A 19,362-nucleotide genomic window follows, 5' to 3' on the forward strand; every position below is an offset into this window, starting at 1 on the left:
TCCATCCCCTCCTACCAAGACCTCCATCTGGGATGCCAGGTGCATCCCGGCTTGGCTGACTCCTGGACCAGGGAGCATTGGCTGTCCCTCCTCTGGAGCTGGCAATGTGCCACCTCCTCCTCCGGTGGTCAGCCCAGACTGAGCACCTTTGCAGGCTTTTATACTTATTCTCCAGTTGGAGCATGCCCAGCAGGGCTTCTGGGGCAGGGCTTCCTTGGCCAGCAAGGAAGGGTTAATTCCTGCGGTATCAGTGCGGGGCCAGTCTGCCCCGTCACAGTAACCAATTCTGACTTTAATGCCTCATTACTTGTAATCACTTAAAATCTATCTTTCAGTAGTTAATAAACTTGTTTTATTGTTTTATCTAAATCAGTGTGTTTGGATTGAAGTGTTTGGGAAATTCTATTTGAGAGAACAGGATTTGTGCATATCATTTTCTATTAATAAAATGATGGACTTTGTATTGTCCAGGAGAAGGCTGGCCAGTACAAGACACACATTTCTGGGGGAAAATCTGGGACTGGGAATTTGGTAGTGTTACTCTGTAGCCTAATTCAAGGGTGACTGGCCATAGTACTCATACAGTATAGCTGGGAGTAATTTATATGCTGGAGGCTGCGTGTGAGCAGACCAGGAATGGTTGCTCTCACAGTGAAGCAGTGTAAAAGGCAGCTCAGGCTGGAGAATTGAGGGGACACAGCTGTTCAACAGTCCAGATTGTACCCTGGGTATTTTCACAATGGTGCAGCGAGCAAGGTATATGCCCAGCTTGTTGTTCTGAGTGAAATTTACACTTTAAGCACTGATGTCATAATTTTAAGTAGAGAGTCAAGTGTGGTGGCTGGAAACAGTCAAAGAAACATTACAGTTTGTTTTCTGTTTGCTTATTTAGGGTAAGGGGAATAGAAACAAAAAGCATAAAAATGAGCAGCCATGACAAAACTACAAAGTTAGAGCTGGCCAGACTGGAAGCTGCAGAAAAAGAGAGAAATTGCCAGTATCAGATATGGCAGGCAGAGATGAGACTGAAAGAAACAGCTGCTGCATTGGAAGCTGAAAAGCAAAGTGAAAGAGAATAATTCACCCACAAAAGATCCAGGGAGGCTGAAGGAACTGCCCATAAAAGAGCCGTGGTGCTGAAGGAACAGGAGGTGGAAGCCCATAAGCAAGCCATGATGCTGAGACAATGAGAAGCTGAGGAGAAGGAGAGGAAATAACAATCTGGAACTGTTAGAAAAACAGAGAAGGATCCCAGAGTCACCAACATCTCCCTCCACACGAGGAATCCACAGCTGGGACCAGCTGTGGCCTGCATACAAAGAGACAGACTGTATGAAGGAATACTTCACCATCTTTGAAAAGTTATGCAGAGTTCATAAGGTTCCTGAGGACAAGAAAGTCCACACACTGGTTGCAAAACTGTCTGGTAAAGTTTTGAATGTATTTATTGAAATGCCAATTCAGGAAGCTCTGATATATTCTAAATTTAAGGAAACTGTTTTTTACAAAGGTTCTGAGTCACTCCTGAAGTGTATAGGGTGAAATTCAGAAATCTTAAAAGGAGTGCTGGCATGAGTCATAGTGAATGTTTATAAGATGTGTGCCCTAATGAGAAAATGGGTAAAAGGAAAAAGGGATGAGAGTTACAACCAATTGCTTGATCTCATTTCTCAAGTATATGCACTGATGATGTAAAAAATTGCCTGTCAGATAAATCTGTAGAAGAGATGGCTACACTGGCTGATGTATTTGAGCAAGCCTAGATATATCTTGTGTAAGGGGACTGTTGCCCCCTTACTAAATTCAGTGGGGGTATTTTAGTTGCTAGCTCCCAGTACTAAAAGGGGAAGGGTCGATGGGGAATCAGGACCCTGAGACTGACAGCCCCCAAGAACAATGGGGAGAGGCCAATGCTCCAGGTCAGCCTGAATGACAGGGTCAGCAGGCTAATCAGGGAGTCAGGAGGCCAGGGAGGTCCCGTCCTCCCTGTGAGCTGAATTTGCCTGGGTCAGACAGAGAGGGGCCGAGCTAAGGAGAAAGCAGGGGCCCAAGCTGAGCTGGGGAGCAGAGCTGTGCCAGATCCAGAGGGACCACAAAAGCAGCCCAGATAGAGCAGACCCTCTGCTGGGAGCAGAGCTGCAGCCCCAAAACCAGAGGCACAGCCCAGAGAGAGCAGACTTGCCCTGGGAGGAGAGCTGCAGCAACCAGAGCCAGAGGGGCCAGAAAAGCAGCCCACGAAGCAGGTCAGTCACAGAAGCAACCTGCAGAGCAGACCTGTCCTGGGAGCAGAGCTGCAGCAACCAAAGGCAGAGGAGCCAAAGAAGCAGCCCAGGGAGCTGGCGGCAGAGCAGCAGCAGCAGTGCTGAGACAGAGTGGTGCAGCTGGGGCTGGAGCAGTCCGGAGCTGGGTGCGGTGAGCAGCTGGGGAGAGCGAGGGGGACCCTGGGCAGCGGGCCCAGCACAGGGAGACACCTCAGCCAAGAGGCTCTGCAGGCCAGACTTGGATCGTAACCCCGACAAGGCGGGGGCGACACAGGGAAGGAGGGTCCTACCACTTAGAGCCTGAGAGCGTGTGGCCACCACCAGAGCAAGCGTCCAACCCACAGCATCCCTAGAGCACAGCCAGGGCCTGAGAAGAATGCCTGGGACTTACAAGGAACAGACTGTGAACTGCCCTGACATTCCAGAGACACCATTTGTGATGTTCCCTGCCAGAGAGCGGGTTGATGTGTTTCCTTTAACCTTTCCCATTTTTCCTTATTCTTTTTAAATTTAATTGTTGATTAAATAACTTGCATTTGCTTTAACTTGTATATAATGGTCAGTGGGTCAGAGAAGTGCCCAGTGCAGAGAGAGTACCCCGGAGTGGGGACACCCTAGCCCCTGTCCTAGGTGACCACAGCAGGGTTAGGGATCGAGCTCCCCAGGAATCCTGGGCCCAGCCTTGTTGGGGTTACGAGTCCTCTGCCAGACAGGAGAGTGGAAGGGGAGTCCTCAAGGGCAGGGAGGCCACTGGGTAAAGGAAGTGGGAGCGAGGACTCAGATCCTTTCGCTATCCTGTTTCACGGGGTAGTGCAGAAGCCAGGAAAGTTCCCCACAAGAGCGGGACTATTCCCGCACTTACACTTGGGCACAAGCCACAGAAGGAGGGGCACAAACCCAGGGTAAATGGGGAATCCTGTTTTACCCCTGAAGAAAAGGAGGGTGGTTGGGAGCCTATGCACTCACTCTCCCTGAATCATTCATCTCCTGGAAATCCCAACACAAACCTCCTGTGAAAGGGGAGTGCCCAAAAAGGTGTTACCAGTGTAACGCCAAGGAGCATCTAAGTTGAAGGAAACTGTGCGATGGGAGCTGGTGGGTGCAGAAGGCCAGGAAGAGGTAGGGGTAGGGCCAGGGAGGCAAGCTAGAGGCAGGAGCAGTAGGGGGGAGCAGTGGGAAAGGCAGACAGGTGTGTAAGGGGTAGTGGCGAGTAGAAGGGATCAGGTAGTGGGTGCAGAAGGTGGGGGTAATGAGTAGGGGAGATGGGGCACAGCAGAAGACAATAAGATGTGTCATGTAACTGTCTGGGGTGGAATGAATGGGTTGTTACAGGACTGGCTGAAACTGACCCATCTCAATGGAAGATGCGCCAAGACAATGGGAGCCCCAGTGACTGAACAACTGACACTTATCCTCAGGAGTCTCTGGTAGGTGGAACACGTGAAATCAGTATGGGTCAGTGTCGTGGAGAGAGGTTAAGAGACGGCTCTGAAACTCTGACCTGAGACTAAAGAAAAAGGGACAGATATCTGGAGTATTTGTGGAGAATTAATTCCATGATTCATGCTGGGGTTTTCTTTTAGCCTATTGAGTATCGCATCCAGGTCACATTAGTCCATTCCAGGTTTTGGAGTTTTATTGGGGAGTTCAGTTAGTTATCGTTAAGGAAGGTGTATGTTGTGTTCTGTGAGCTGCAGGATTAAACTAGTGGTCTGTGGAATCTTAATCTGAATACGATATACAGTGACTCTTTCCAGAAGATCCTACTCAATTTGATCCAACACTGGCAACGAAGATCAACAAGAACCACAAGAATTAAAAAAAAGAGAGACACCGCAAAAAAGAAAAAAGAAAGGTATGAGCTCTTTCTAAGTGTTGCCCATAGAAACAATAGTCTGCCTATCTGCAGTTGCAGAAGTCACTTTCTGCCATGCTGTAATCAGCACTTTGCAGCAATTTTGGCTTGGTCTGTCAGCCTGGAAGTGTTGTGGCAGCCATTCTGAGTGGGGAATATCTTCTGGACTTCATCAGAAAGCCTGAACTTGTCCATTTGAAGTTAACACCAAAAATAGTGTACACAGTATATAGTTAACACAATAGTGTACACAGAACACTGCTAACCAAAGCCTCGTGACAACAGATCTATCAAGGGTTTACTTCATTTCCCACAGCCACATAGCAGACTTTGCAATACTGCAGTCTTAACTTCAAAAAAAAAAATTCCTGAACTTCCCTGCATTTCCTGTCCATGAATGTCATTCCTCTCTGGGACCCAGAGGGGAACACTGGCTTGAAAGGTTAGAAAATCTATTTCTTGTGATGAAGGAAGATGACTCTATCACAAAAGGTGCTATGCTCCGACACTTGCAGGCAGTGAGGTGCATCATATTTTTGAAACATTCCCTAACATTGAGCATAGTAAGACTATTAGAAAGCAAAAATAGCACTCACAGGGTTTTTTAAACTGCATAAAAACATTGACGATGAACAATATACATTCCAGCAAAAAGGTAAGTGAGAAGGGGGAAACATGGATGAGTATCATGCCAGCCTATGTTGCCTTGCAAGTTCATGTGTGTTCACAAATGTGGACCACGAGATAAAAGGGCAGATAATACAAAGATGTTTGTCGGTTAAGCTGAGAAGACATTCTCTGAGACCCCCCCAAAAGACTCTTGTCATAATACTGGTTGAGGCTTGAGTGAACAAGATGTTGGAAACACTTAGAATCATAGAATATCAGGGTTGGAAGGGACCTCAGGAGGTCATCTAGTCCAACCCCCTGCTCAAAGCAGGACCAATCCCCAACTAAATCATCCCAGCCAGCGCTTTGTCAAGTCTGACCTTAAAAACTTCTAAGGAAGGAGATTCCACCACCTCCCTAGGTAACACATTCCAGTGTTTCACCACTCTCCTAGCGAAAAAGTTTTTCCTAAAATCCAACCTAAACCACCCCACTGCAACTTGAGACCATTACTCCTTGTTCTGTCATCTGCTACCACTGAGAACAGTCTAGATCCATCCTCTTTGGAACCCCCTTTCAGGTAGTTGAAAGCAGTTATCAAATCCCCCCTCATTCTTCTCTTCCGCAGACTAAACAATCCCAGTTCCCTCAGCCTCTCCTCATAAGTCCTGTGTTCCAGTCCCCTAATCATTTTTGTTGCTCTCCGCTGGACGTTTTCCAGTTTTTCCACATCCTTCTGGTAGTTTGGGGCTCAAAACTGGACAGAGTACTCCAGATGAGGCCTCACCAATGTCGAGTAGAGGAGAATGATCACGTCCCTCAATCTGCTGTCAATGCCCCTACTTATACAGCCCAAAATGCCATTGGCTTTCTTGGCAACAACGGCACACTGTTGACTCATATCCAACTTCTCGTCCACTGTAACCCCAGGTCCTTTTCTGCAGAACTGCTGCCGAGCCATTCGGTCCCTAGTCTGTAACGGTGCATGGGATTCTTCCGTCCTAATTGCAGGACTCTGCACTTGTCCTTCTTGAACCTCATCAGATTTCTTTTGGCCCAATCCTCTAATTTGTCTAGGGCCCTCTGTATCCTATCCCTACCCTCCAGCATATCTACCTCTCCTCCCAGTTTAGTGTCATCTGCAAACTTGCTGAGGGTACAATCCACACCATCCTCCAGATCATTAATGAAGATATTGAACAAAACCGGCCCAAGGACCGATCCTTGGGGCACTCCACTTGATACCGGCTGCCAACTAGACATGGAGCCATTGATCACTACCCGTTGAGCCCGACAATCTAGACAGCTTTCTAGCCACCTTATTGTCCATTCATCCAGCCCATACTTCTTTAACTTGCTGGCAAGAATACTGTGGGAGACCATGTCAAAAGCTTTGCTAAAGTCAAGGAACAACATGTCCACTGCTTTCCCCTCATCCACAGAGCCAGTTATCTTGTCACAGAATGCAATTAGATGAGTCAGGCATGACTTTCCCTTGGTGAATCCAAGCTGACTGTTCCTGATCACTTTCCTCTCATGTAAGTGCTTCAGAATTGATTCCTTGAGGACCTGCTCCATGATTTTTCCAGGGACTGAGGTGAGGCTGACTGGCCTGTAGTTCCCCGGATCCTCCTCCTTCCCTTTTTTATAGATGGGCACTACATTAACCTTTTTCCAGTCATCCGGGACTTCCCCTGATTGCCATGAGTTTTCAAAGATTTAGGCCAATGGCTCTACAATCACATCCACCAACTCCTTTAGCACTCTCGGATGCAGTGCTCCAAATAAAGCAAGGAAACCTGGTAAGTAGTACAGAGACAGCAGATACACTCCACACTAAGAACTCATTCCAAAATTTACTATGATATTCTCGAGAAGGTAACCAATCCCCAAATACTCTAGGTCTGACCACAGAAATGACAAATGTAAAATGCTACAGATGTGGAGGCTTTATGTATGCCACAGTGGTCACCAGCAAAGGGGGTTCTCTGTTAAAGCTGTGTTAAATGAAACCACTACACAAAAGTCTGTAGATTACTACTCCCTCACAGGTCAAGAAAAATTTCCAACAAAGACATTAAGACTGAGTGAACATGTTTCAAGCTGACACCTCAGAAGATGATAACTCTTATGTCCTCATAATATTTCCAGAGAGAACAAAGTCTTTCAGGCAGAGTGTTCAACCACAATGCCACATCATCATACAAAGATACTAGACTGAAGCTTGAACGGACACTGATGCACCAGTGAATGTGATCAATCAATGTGTGTATGCCATACCACGGAAACTGCTTTTACAACCAATGGCAGTAAAACGATATCCCTATGGAAATCCAGACCTACTGACAATGTGTGATGTGTTCTCCGCTAATTTTGTATTTAAGGACTTGTCTGTTGCCAATCTGGCATACATAGTGACTAATGGCACAGATAAGCTGATTAGTTATACCACAGCAAGTGTACTAGGACTGAATCATATGATCCAAATGGTACAGCCTAACAGGCTAAATCAAATCCTCCAGTCATGGGAATGCATTCAAAGGAATAAGAAAGTTGAAAGGAGAGCAAATAAAATTGCACATTGATGATATGGTTCAGCCTGTAGATCTACCACACAGATACATTCCTTTCCATGTCAGAAAACTGGTGGAAGAAGAACCAGCACACCTAGAAGAGCTAGACATCATCAAGCAAGTGGATGGCCTGCAAAAAACAAAGCAGCGAGGCAAAATCTGAATTTGTGTGGATATGTGTTTACAGAATCAGGTTATCAAGCATGAGTGACACATCACTCCCACTGCAGATGAAATTATTGCAAAGCTGAATGGAGCAAAGTTCTGCTGAAAACTTTACCTCACAGCGGGATACCATCCACTTGAACTCCACCCTGAGTCAAGGTATTTAACAATCTTCATAATTCATGTGGGTCTACACCACTATGAATGACATTTCTGGCATTTCTTCAGCTGCAGAAATATTTCAAACCACCATACAGGAGGTACTAGCTGGAATCCCTGGGGTTCTTAATGTGAGTGGTGACATATTAGTACTTGGTACCACATCTGAAGAATACAACACTTGACTAGCAGCTATTTTTGAATGACTGCAGGAGCAGAATCTCATGTTAAACCCAGACAAATGTGATTACACTAAACCCACATTAGAATTTTTTGGATACACATTCTCCAAAGATGGTGTCTCAGCGGATCCTAAGAAAGTGAAGGACATTCACAATGCCACCATAGCCACAAACCCCGCTGAAATGTGTAGCTTGGTAGGGCTTGCAGATTTCTGTGGCAGATTCATTCTGAGGTTAGCCAGTATCACACAACCACTGGAAGATCTTACCAAGAAAGATAAAATATGGGTGTGGGCACATGAACATCAAAATGCATTGAGGAACTAAAAAAATCCCTTACCAGCAATGCCGTCATGTCATATTTTAATTCTGGTAAGAGGTCTGAACGTTAAGTAGATGCCAGCCCTGTTGGATTAGGAACAGTCCTCACACAGGTTGACCAGGGTGGTCAAATTTACACCATTGCTTATTCCAGCAATGCTCTTTCACCCTCCGGGCAACAAGATTCTCAGATGGAAAGAGAAGCTCTTGCTGTAGCATGGAGTTGTTCCCGTTTTCATTGAGCAGTGGATGATCAAACAACAAGGTTATATATTGGCCTGGAAAGGATAACCCTGCTGACTTCTTTTCCAGGCACTTACTGCTGAAACAGCTAACAATCAGAATGCTATGGAAAAAGCTGACGCGCATGTTCTGCTCTCACACACCAATCCTAAAGCTGTCTCGTTGCAACAAATAAAAACAACTGCAAATTGCTGCAGCTGATGGTTTGGACATGAAACAGGAGTTATTTTGTTTCCTCCATAGTTATTGAACTACTCCCTGCTGCTCAACAGGCACTGAGCGAGCAAGTGCTTTGTTCAGCAGACAACTAAGGACAAAATTCCTACCTGTTGAGACAAGAGCAGATGATTGATCTCTTTATCACATGACAAGGAAGCAAAGCTCATCATGAAAAAATATGCTGACTAGTACAGACAGGCCTAAACCCATTCTTTCCATGTGGGAGATATTGTTCTTGTCAGAAATGTTCAGCCCCACAACGAACTGTGTACGTCTTTTTATCCTGAGTCTTATAGGATCACAATGGTCAAGGTGTGATCACTGCAAGAAGAGGATCCCAGAAAGTCACACAAAATGCATCTCTCAGCAGACCACTTGCAGCATTCATTGAGTTCCCACTTTGCAAGATGATGATGATGACGACGATGACAACCTCACAGAAATTGAACCCTTTGTACTCTCTCCAAGGCAAGTGAGTTGACCCTCTGTTGTGCCAGAGATGGAAAGTCACCGTTACCCAAAAAGAAGTAACCATCAACCTCCAGTAAATTTGGAGGGCTATATAACATAAGCAACTGTGTTTCTGTGGATGTGTTGATCTATCATCAAACTTTTGACATTGTTTTATTTATTCTGTGCTTCTTGTATTTTATTTATAAGCTGGAAGTATTTCAAAGTGATTAATTTAGTAATTGTTGTGAATTTAAAGTTTTTTTGGGGAAAGGAGGGATGTAGTGTAGGGCAATTAGGACACAAAAGCCAGGATGGCTTTGATGGAAGCAGCATGGCTCACTGGAGTCCAGGCCTGGCGTTTGCCAGGCTGAACTCTATCTTAACTTTTGCTTCTCTTTGCTAACGTAAGGACTTGCATAATCTGTATTGCCAGGTAACTAATAAGTTTTTACCATGTTTTGGAAAGGCTGCCTGGTAGCTGTTACGGACAGAGATGCAGGTGGTCTGGCCTAGTAGTCGGGGCAGGAGCCAGGTCTAGTGGGCAGAACAGGTTGGGGAACAAAGCCCAAGGTCAGCACCAGATAGTCAGCTACCAGTTACCAGAGCCAGGGGTCAAGCCAGAGTCAGAAACAGGAATCAAAGCTGAAGGTCAGAGCTAAGGACAGATGCCAAATGCCAGAGCCAAGGGTCAAGCTGGAGTCAGGGTCAGAAGTCACAGGGCAGGGTCAGAGCCAGGAGTGGTGACTGAGGATTGGAGGCAAGGAGTAATGGCTGGAGGAAAGGCAAGGATCAAGCATGGAGCAGGAGCAGGAGCACGGTGGGAACAGGAGCTAAGCTGAAGGTAAGGCAGCAGCCAGGAGCAGAGTAGGAATCAAGAACAGGGTTGGGTACAGGAGGCAGGCACAAGCAGGGTCCAATGCAGCCACAACAGGAAACCACCTTGTTGCTCAGACAAACTTCCCATTCCTCCTTCTGCCTTAGATAGCATAGTTGAATCAATCGGTGGAGTTGGGCAATCCTCCAATCAGAGCTCCTGTGCCTTCTCTGGGGCCATAGGCCATGTAGTTTCTTAGCCCACCCAGTTTTAATAGTAATTTGGTGGAGGCCAGGATATGCAGTTGTCGGGAAAACTCCCAGGCCTGGGTTCAAGACCGAGGCCATCATGGTATCCCCACAGGCACATCTTTAGTTAGATACTAAGCTCAGCAGAAGCAGATTATTTTTAGAGGCAGGTGGCCATTAATTTCAGCAGTCCTTCACTGGTTTTGTAGTTTAAAACATTCAGGGCTAACTTCTTCCTTCAAGTATATGTGCGTAACTCGTACAGAAGTTGGGGGAGTTGGCATGCAAAGGTGTGGGCAGAATTGTCCCAAGTAATGCACATTATTAATTATGGAGTTTAACAGCTTTTATATTTCATCTTCTCTTTACTATTTAAGTTTGGGTGCTAGTACCAAAGACAAATACAAATGTTTGCAGTTAAAGATTGGGAGAGGCACTTATTTTGAGGTCTAATAAAAAGTTATGCACAGTTCCATTCTTTCCCATGACCACTGATATGTAATATTGGAGATGAATTATAATGGATCTGGTTTATCCTGAAAATACTCTACTAAGATAGGTTTCAGAGTTAGAGCCGTGTTAGTCTGTATTCACAAAAAGAAAAGGAGTACTTGTGGCACCTTAGAGACTAACCAATTTATTCGAGCATAAGCTTTCGTGAGCTACAGCTCACTTCATCGGCATCCGATGAAGTGAGCTGTAGCTCACAAAAGCTTATGCTCGAATAAATTGGTTAGTCTCTAAGGTGCCACAAGTACTCCTTTTCTTTCTACTAAGATATGCCTTTCCCTTCAGCTAACAAGAATTCGCTAATTATTGGCACAAAAGATTAAGTGATTTGAAAAGACTATTGGAAGGAAATTGCAGAGCAGAAATCATATTACAAAGAAGAAACAGTTGCAGCATCACTTATTCCCATTAAAAGTGAATCATTTATTAAGAAGAGTGACTGTAAAATGATGTGTGCATTCAGATAACTCAGCACTAGGCTTATGAAATTAATGGGAAATAGCTCAATCCTCAATGTCCTGTTTTGTAGCTGGCCACTTGTAATGTAATATGCAGCATTCAGAAGGGTCGCAGATCCATATTCTCAGTTAACTTCAGGATCTTGTGCATTGGGCTGGGTAACAGGGCATCTAGAAGAGATAACCCTAAGGACATGTGACTTGGCCTTGTTTAGATGAATTCAGTAGCAGAAAAAGTTTGATAGGGTTAATAAGGAAGGAGCCAAGGAAAAGTAATCAATAAATACAACACATAAATTAATTATAAAAGCCAGTGACTAAGCAACTGAGTTAGGAGAAGGAATGTAATACCCTCAAAATTCTAGTCAATTTCTATTAATAAAAACAGTACACACCCTATCAAGACAGTGAAAACCTAGAGATTTTAAAAGATTGTAGTAGAGCTAGATGATTTTATTACTTTATCTGCTTCTCTAAAGGAATGGCTGCTCTTCTGTCATAATCAAGTTATAAGAGTTAAAGCGGAGTTATATATTTGTTAGAAGAAATGAACAATTAGAGATGAGATAATCTGCACCAGCTTTAGGGAGACAGGCCAGTCCTTGCTTACAGACAGCCCCCCACCTGAATCAAATACTCACAAGGAACCACTCTACACAACAGAACCACTAACCCAGGAACCGATCCTTGCAACAAAGCCCGTTGCCAACTATGTCCACATATCTATTCAGGGGACACCATCATAGGGCCTAATCACATCAGCCACAATATCAGAGGCTCGTTCACCTGCACATCTACCAATGTGATATATGCCATCATGTGCCAGCAATGCCCCTCTGCCACGTACATTGGTCAAACTGGACAGTCTTTACATAAAAGAATAAATGGACACAAATCAGACGTCAAGAATTATAACATTCATAAACCAGTCGGAGAACACTTCAATCTCTCTGGTCATTCAATTACAGACCTAAAAGTGGCAAGACTTCAACAAAAAGCTTCAAAAACAGACTCCAACGAGAGACTGCTGAATTGGAATTAATTTGCAAACTGGATACAATTGACTTAGGCTTGAACAGAGACTGGGAGTGGATGGGTCATTACACAAAGTAAAACTATTTCCCCATGTTTATCACCCCACCCCCACCCTCCACTGTTACTCAGACGTTCTTGTCAACTACTGGAAATGACCCACCTTGATTATTGCTACAAAACGTTCCCCCGTCTCCCCCCCCACCCCGCTCTCCTGCTGGTAATTGCTCACCTTAAGTGATCACTCTGATTACAGTGTGTATGGTAACGCCCATTGTTTCATGTTCTCTATGTATATAAATCTCCCCACTGTATTTTCCACTAAATGCATCCGTTGAAGTGAGCTGTAGCTCACGAAAGCTTATGCTCAAATAAATTTGTTAGTCTCTAAGGTGCCACAAGTACTCCTTTTCTTTTCACTTACTGTGTAATCTCATAGACTTCAATCAGACTGCTTGCAGGGTATAAAGTTATGCACACGTACAAGTCGTTGTGTAATAATAAGGAGCAGGGTACATTTTTCTTTTTGTAATAGAATACAGAACCTTTCTCCTCTAGATCACTGGTAAGTACTGGATGGAAGATATTACCATGTATTGATCGTTTGGTAGCAAACTTTCCCTGCCTTGAATTTCCCATTTCAGGGGTAGATATTTAGTAGGCTGTTCTGATGATTTACCTCTGGCTATTCAGATAACAGTAATTTCTCATTAAATATTTTAATGTGTAGTTATGAATTATAACATTTTAAAAGGCATTTGGGTCTTTTCCCATAGGCTGCTAAGGAATTTTCAGCCAGAAGGCTAAAATAATTTGGTAAATAGATACTTTTGTGGTAAGACTATGAGTCTTTATGAATCTTAAGGTTCAGTTGATTCAGTCTTAAAGTGAACAGCAATCCAATCAAAATCTGCCCACCAAGATTTTCCTAGAAAGCATTTAATCAGGAGGATGTCTCCTCTTACTGAGAAGGTAAACATTCCATGTTCAATTGGGTGGCCCCCGCACAATCCCATACTTCATTATAGATTGCACTGGACTTCCTCTAAACCTATAATTTAAATAAATAAAATAATTATATGATAAGCTGAAATGTTAGCATCAGGAATATGGTATTTAGTTTTGGACTGACAAACTAAGTAGCAAACTGGAACAATTTTGAAGTAATAATGTCTAGAAAGCATCTTATAAATGGTTTATATCATAGTGTAGCAAGATAGGAACACTGTGAAAGATGGAAGCACAGTGAAATCTTTCCAAAATAAAATAAGAGTATCCAAAAATTTAAAATAGTACAAAATTAAGACTAAAATTTAGACAATCCATAATATTTTGGTTGACTCAATAACAAACTATTTGGCAAGATGATGAAGGAATTAACTTTGTCTTCCTTCCTTCATTCAGAAAGATTAAATTAATGTACAAAAAAGTCTGAAATGCCTAGAAATGTTTATACTATGTTGCATTCATTTTAGTCCTGAGCGTTTACATACTATTGCTTATATTTAAAAAATTTTCAAATCTTCCCAAGTTTGCAGTTTTAAAGTTTTATTGAATTAGATGTACCTGTCTCATAAGACTTAAAATAATGAAATATAAAAAATGTATAATCGCAAACAATTTCTAACTTCACATGAAAAAACACTATTAATAGTGTGTCGCTATTTGTAAATGGAAATGGGTTCAGTTGAAGTCAATGGAACTTATGTACTTAAAGTTTAAGCACATCTTTAAATGCTTTGCCAGATTGGGGCCTAAATTTATTGTAACTCAGATGTCAACAACATATAGCTTCATCCAGCTGCAAAATATTTGCAACACACTCTGCCATAAAACTTCTCCAGAAGGGTATAAATTTTGAATTTACAGTGTATTGATCTATCCAGGAGAAAGGTCAGACTGCCGCACAAAGCCAAAAAAATAGTGAAAAGTTCATAATGAGAGAGCTGTAAGAATGTTAAGAGTTGTAAAAAGAAAAGGAGTACTTGTGGCATGTTAGAGACTAACAAATTTATCTGAGCATAAGCTTTTGTGAGCTACAGCTCACTTCATCAGATGCATTCAGTGGAAAACACAGTGGGGAGATTTATATTGCCCACTTCCCTGGCCACACTCACCAGCCCTGCTGGGAGGTCTCTGGCTCTTAGGGTCAGAGGGGACAGGGGAGGGGTATCTTCAGACTCTCCATGTGCTGCACCTGCCACAAGCACGAGCTCCATGGCTCCCATTGGCTGGGAAAAGTGCCAATGGGAGCTGCCGGAGCCTCAGAGTGGGTCTTGCAGGCGCCGGCAGTGTGCAGAGATCCTAAGAGCCAGCAGGTCTCTCTGGCTCCTAGGGTCGCGTCAGGTTGGGCGGGGGGAGCAGAGGGCTCTCTGCCCGCTGCTGGCGCCTGCAAGACCCGCCCCCGCAGCTCTGATTGGGCAGGAGGAAGCTGGTGCAGCACATGGAGACCCCCTCAGCCTCTGTGCCAGGGGGCCGCCCACACTGCTGGCTCCTGCCAGCGGGCGGGCGCGTTGCCGGGAGCTGCCCCAGGAATCATCACCGCGCCAGCCCTGGGACTTTGGAAGTGATGATGAACGGTCCCCGATATTGGGACAAAGGGCATCCTGACCAATGTGCAGTTGGGATGAGGGACAAATGTGCGTGCGGTGTTTCGCCATGTGCGCGGGGTTTAGGATCTGTGTGCGTGCACACGCACATAGCTTAGAGGGAACAGTGATCATGGAGAACCCTGATCTAGAGATAATGGATAAGCCAATGTCTTTCTCAGCTGTGCGAAAGGCAATGGTTCTGTATCTTCCATGTGACTGGAATTAGCCAGCCATCACTTTATTAAAGCAACCTATGGTGAAATACTTTTATGAGTCAGTAAATTTTCTCTCTTCCCTAGTTCCTCCAGTGGGTAGCTCATCCTTTGGCAGTTACTTCAGTCCTAGAGTTAGGACTACCATAACATCCTAAATTTACCCCTGTGCTGTTACTCTTAAACTCTTATATTACAAGACAAGAGAAAGCAGAGCATGAGATCAGGTAGATTCAGATGTAAAAGTTTCTGTCCCTCTCTGTATAATATGTGCAGCATTATTCATATTTGCAGCTGAGAGCTTTCAAACAAAGATTTCTGTATGATAATGAGAGTATGGAGAAGACTATTGTCAGGGTTCCTTCCCCACTCTGAACTCTAGGGTACAGGTGTGGGGCCCCGCATGAAACACCCCCCTAAGCTTATTTCTACCAGCTTAGGTTAAAAAGTCCCCAAGGCATAAATTCTCCCTTGTACTTTGGATTAGGTAACACTGCCATCACCAAGTGATTTAGACAAACTCAGGGAAAAGACCACTTGGAGTTCCTACTTCCCCCTAATATTCCCCCACATCCCCTTTCCTGGGGAGGCTTGAGAATGAACAAGATGACCACAGACCAACCTTGGGTTTTTTTAGGACACTAAAAAAAACCCCAATCAGATTCTAAAAGAAACAGAACTTTATTAGAAAGAAAAAAGGTAAAAGAAGCACCTCTGTAAAATTAGAATGGAAGATAATCTTACAGGGCAATCAGATTAAAAAACATAGAGGATTTCCCTTTAGGCCAAACTTTAAAGTTACAAAATAGAAAACCAGGAATACACCTTCCTCTCAGCATAGAGAAAATCACAAGCCACAACAAAAATAAGCTAACGCATTCCCTTGCTAGTACTTACTAATTCTAATGGAGTTGGATTGCTTGCTTCCTTGATCTGTGTCAGGCAAGCACACAGAACAGGCAGACCAAAACCTTCCCCCACTCCCCCAGATTTGAAAGTATCTTGTCCCCTTATTGGTCCTTTTAGTCAGGTGCCAGCCAGGTTATCTGAGCTTCTTAATCCTTTACAGGTAAAAGGATTTTGTGCCTCTGTCCAGAAGGGATTTTTTAGTACTGTATACAGGAAGGTTGTTACCCTTCCCTTTGTATTTATGACACTATGAATTCCTATGATGTGTGTGCAGTTACTTAATGGGTACTGTAGTACCATAGTACCTACTGGTGATATGGTGGATGGTTGGTTATGTTCAGCTTTTAAAGATTCCCTAGGAGTAGAAGAACTGCCGTACATAGCAGACCAGTGGTCCATATAGTCCAGGATTCTGCCTTTGTCACCTGTCTGTAATGAATTCTTCAGAGGAAGGTGAATAAACCATAGTGTATCTTACCAACTGTGTAACAATATATCATCCAGGAGAGATGTCTTCCTGATCATGATCAGATTATGTCCTGCAAAAGGATTGACCATTCTTGTTATTTTTATTCTAGATAATGTAACTGCAAATTCTATTCAGGGCCAGTTCAAACAAATTTGAGGGGCACTTTGAAGCCATTCATCCAAGGACCTCCCCGGCTGTAATGCTCAGTATTCAGTTCCATCCTCCCTGTCACACTCCAAGTGTGCCAAACTTAAGTGTAGTATCAGCTGCAGCGGGTTCGGTCCAATCAGAAGAAGGAGTAGATGAAGTCTCTAGAACTGGTATGTGCTTCTGTGGAGGGAGTAGAACTAGTAAGAATGTGGGGATCCTATTAAACATGGAAAAAAGAAAAAGATGAAGATTGTACTCTCCTCCAAAGATGAGAATGGGAAAAGTAAACAAAGGGACCTGAGAGGCTGGCATCATTGGCAGAGCATAGGGACGAGATTGGATGTGATAAGAATTGGGAGTAGAGGTCATCATGGGTGTAGTTGTGCAGGAATTCTGGTCTCATCTTCCATACAGATGACTTTCATGGTGTCTGTGTGGCATAAGCAGAGAACTACACTTACAAGCTACTATACTTGTATGATTGTACAAAAATGGTATGATGTCATATTGGATATTTGAGAAACAGTATGTGATTGTGTAATTAAAGACTATTGTAATCCATATTCACAAAGGGATGGAGATAAGGTTACACAGGAAAACTTACTGTGGTATTCCTGCCTTTTGAGTGTTTAAATTTACCTTCATGGTTTTTTAGCATAGGTTATTTTAACAGAATATAAATACTACATCTGTTTTAATATGCAATTTTATATTTTTAGAAGCAACATTCTATATGATCTTGTTCTTCTTGGGCTTGATTCTCATTTACACTTAGGCTCCTTTACACTACTCTGGCAACCTTTTGTGTAAGTAAGAATCATGTCCATTGTTTTAGGGCTTACTCAACAATACTTCTAAAGTTTCCAGTCTGAAACTTTCTCCATGTCTGAATGAAAATAAATTGAAGTCATTCTACTGAAAGTTACTGTCAATTGAGTAGAGCTATAATATAGAGGTCCTAAAATTTTTAGAGAGAAAAAAGGATTCTATTTATTATTATATCCTTTCCCCTTCTTTATCCCACTAGTTCCATATGTGTTTTCAGGGCATGGGTTATTATCTTTTGTTTTCTTAGTATCGCATTTATTTCCATTTCCACCCTCATACTCCTAAGTAACTTTTATTTATTTATTTATTTTGCCTTCTCTACTTCTGTTGCTGTTTTCCATTTTTTTTCCACCCTTCACTCTACAGTGCCTATGACAGGGCAACTACTTCTCTTAAAAACTAAAATAGTCATGGCTTCTGTCACAAATGAAGTATAGCAACTGAAGTTGCCTGTCTTTATTAAAGCAAAACTAGCAGTCTAATTTGCACTACCCTTCTTTGCTGCAAGAAAATGACTGTACTCTCTGTGCAATTACTTGCTTCTATCCTCTTTCAGATAAAAGATGTACTGTGTCTCTTTAAGTCTGTGACACACCACTATTATGAGTCCGTCTGTGCTAGATCACAACAGGTGCACCACATCGCATGCAGAGTCATAGCTTGATGTTACATTTCTGTGGTATACCACAATACAAGTGCACAGCACATTTGAAAAGTCTGCTTTTTCATTTACTTCTGTACTATCTAGAATTTATTTGGGTGGGGGAAGAGGGGAGCTGTTGCCCCAAGCTTATTGCATAATGTCAGAAAATGCCTCAATATAAAGTCTTCTGTGCAGGAATAAATAAAGCCAGATCTCCAGCCAGTTTAAATTGGTATAATGCCATTTAAGTCAATGGAACTATGCCAGTTTGTATCTGTTGAGGATCTGGCTCATAAATTTCTGGGCAAGACCAAGGTGGTAATAGTAGGTTGCGGGGATCAACCAAAAGATGTCATCCTTTCTAATATTTGCCTCTATTATTATGGGTGGACGCTCTCCATTTCTTACAAGAATTTGCAATCTAGAGGTCATGCTGGATCCCCACATGGTCATTTAGCCATAATGGCCTGGAATGCATTTTCTGCAAGGTGGAAAAAATCCATTATTTTAAAAAAAAAATCAGATTTTTTAAAAATATAAATCTTTTTTTATTTACACACTTTTCTTTTTAAAAATAAACAGTTTAAACTGAAATTATGACACCCTATTTTAAGGCCTAATTTTACTATCATCTATTAAAATCACTTAAATAAATTACAAAATAATATACTGCATCAATGAGCCCTGAAACATTTAATATGTTAAAGTATGCAGCTTTTATAATTATATACAGAATCAGGGAGAAAACATTTTTGACATTTGAGGTCAGTTCAAGATTCATAAATGCGATTATGAACTGGGTTAACCCTTGTTAAGGGTTGAGTTAAAATCTCATTGAAATTGATGTGTGAACTTGTTCCTCACTTAAGACAGGTAAGGGACCACACTTAAAACAAGGCCTAAGAGAGGCTACCCAGGAGTTTTGGGTTGTATGAGTGGAGGGTTTTTTTGCTGAGTATTGATTTTATGTATCAGCGTACGCCCGGGCATGTGTGAGAAGGGTAAACATACAGAAACTCAGGACAGACAAGAACAGAGAGAGAGGTAGAGACTGCATGACTCTTTCCAATTTTTCCACATCCTTCTTGTAGTGTGGGGCCCAAAACTGGACACAGTACTCTAGATGAGGCCTCACCAATGTCAAATAGAGGGGAATGATCACGTCACTCAATCTGCTGGCAATGCCCCTACTTATACAGCCCAAAATGCCGTTAGCCTTCTTGGCAACAAGGGCACACTGTTGACTCATACCCAGCTTCTCATCTACTGTAACCCCTAGGTCCCTTTCTGCAGAACTGCTGCCTTGCCACTCGGTCCCTAGTCTGTAGCGGTGCATGGGATTCTTCCGTCCTAAGTGCAGGACTCTGCACTTGTCCTTGTTGAACCTCATCAGATTTCTTTTGGCCCAATCCTCTAATTTGTCTAGGTCCCTCTGTATCCTATCCCTACCCTCCAGTG

Source organism: Lepidochelys olivacea (genome assembly GCF_965140295.1).
Source record: "Lepidochelys olivacea isolate rLepOli2 genome assembly, chromosome: 3".
Lineage (NCBI taxonomy): Eukaryota > Metazoa > Chordata > Testudines > Cheloniidae > Lepidochelys > Lepidochelys olivacea.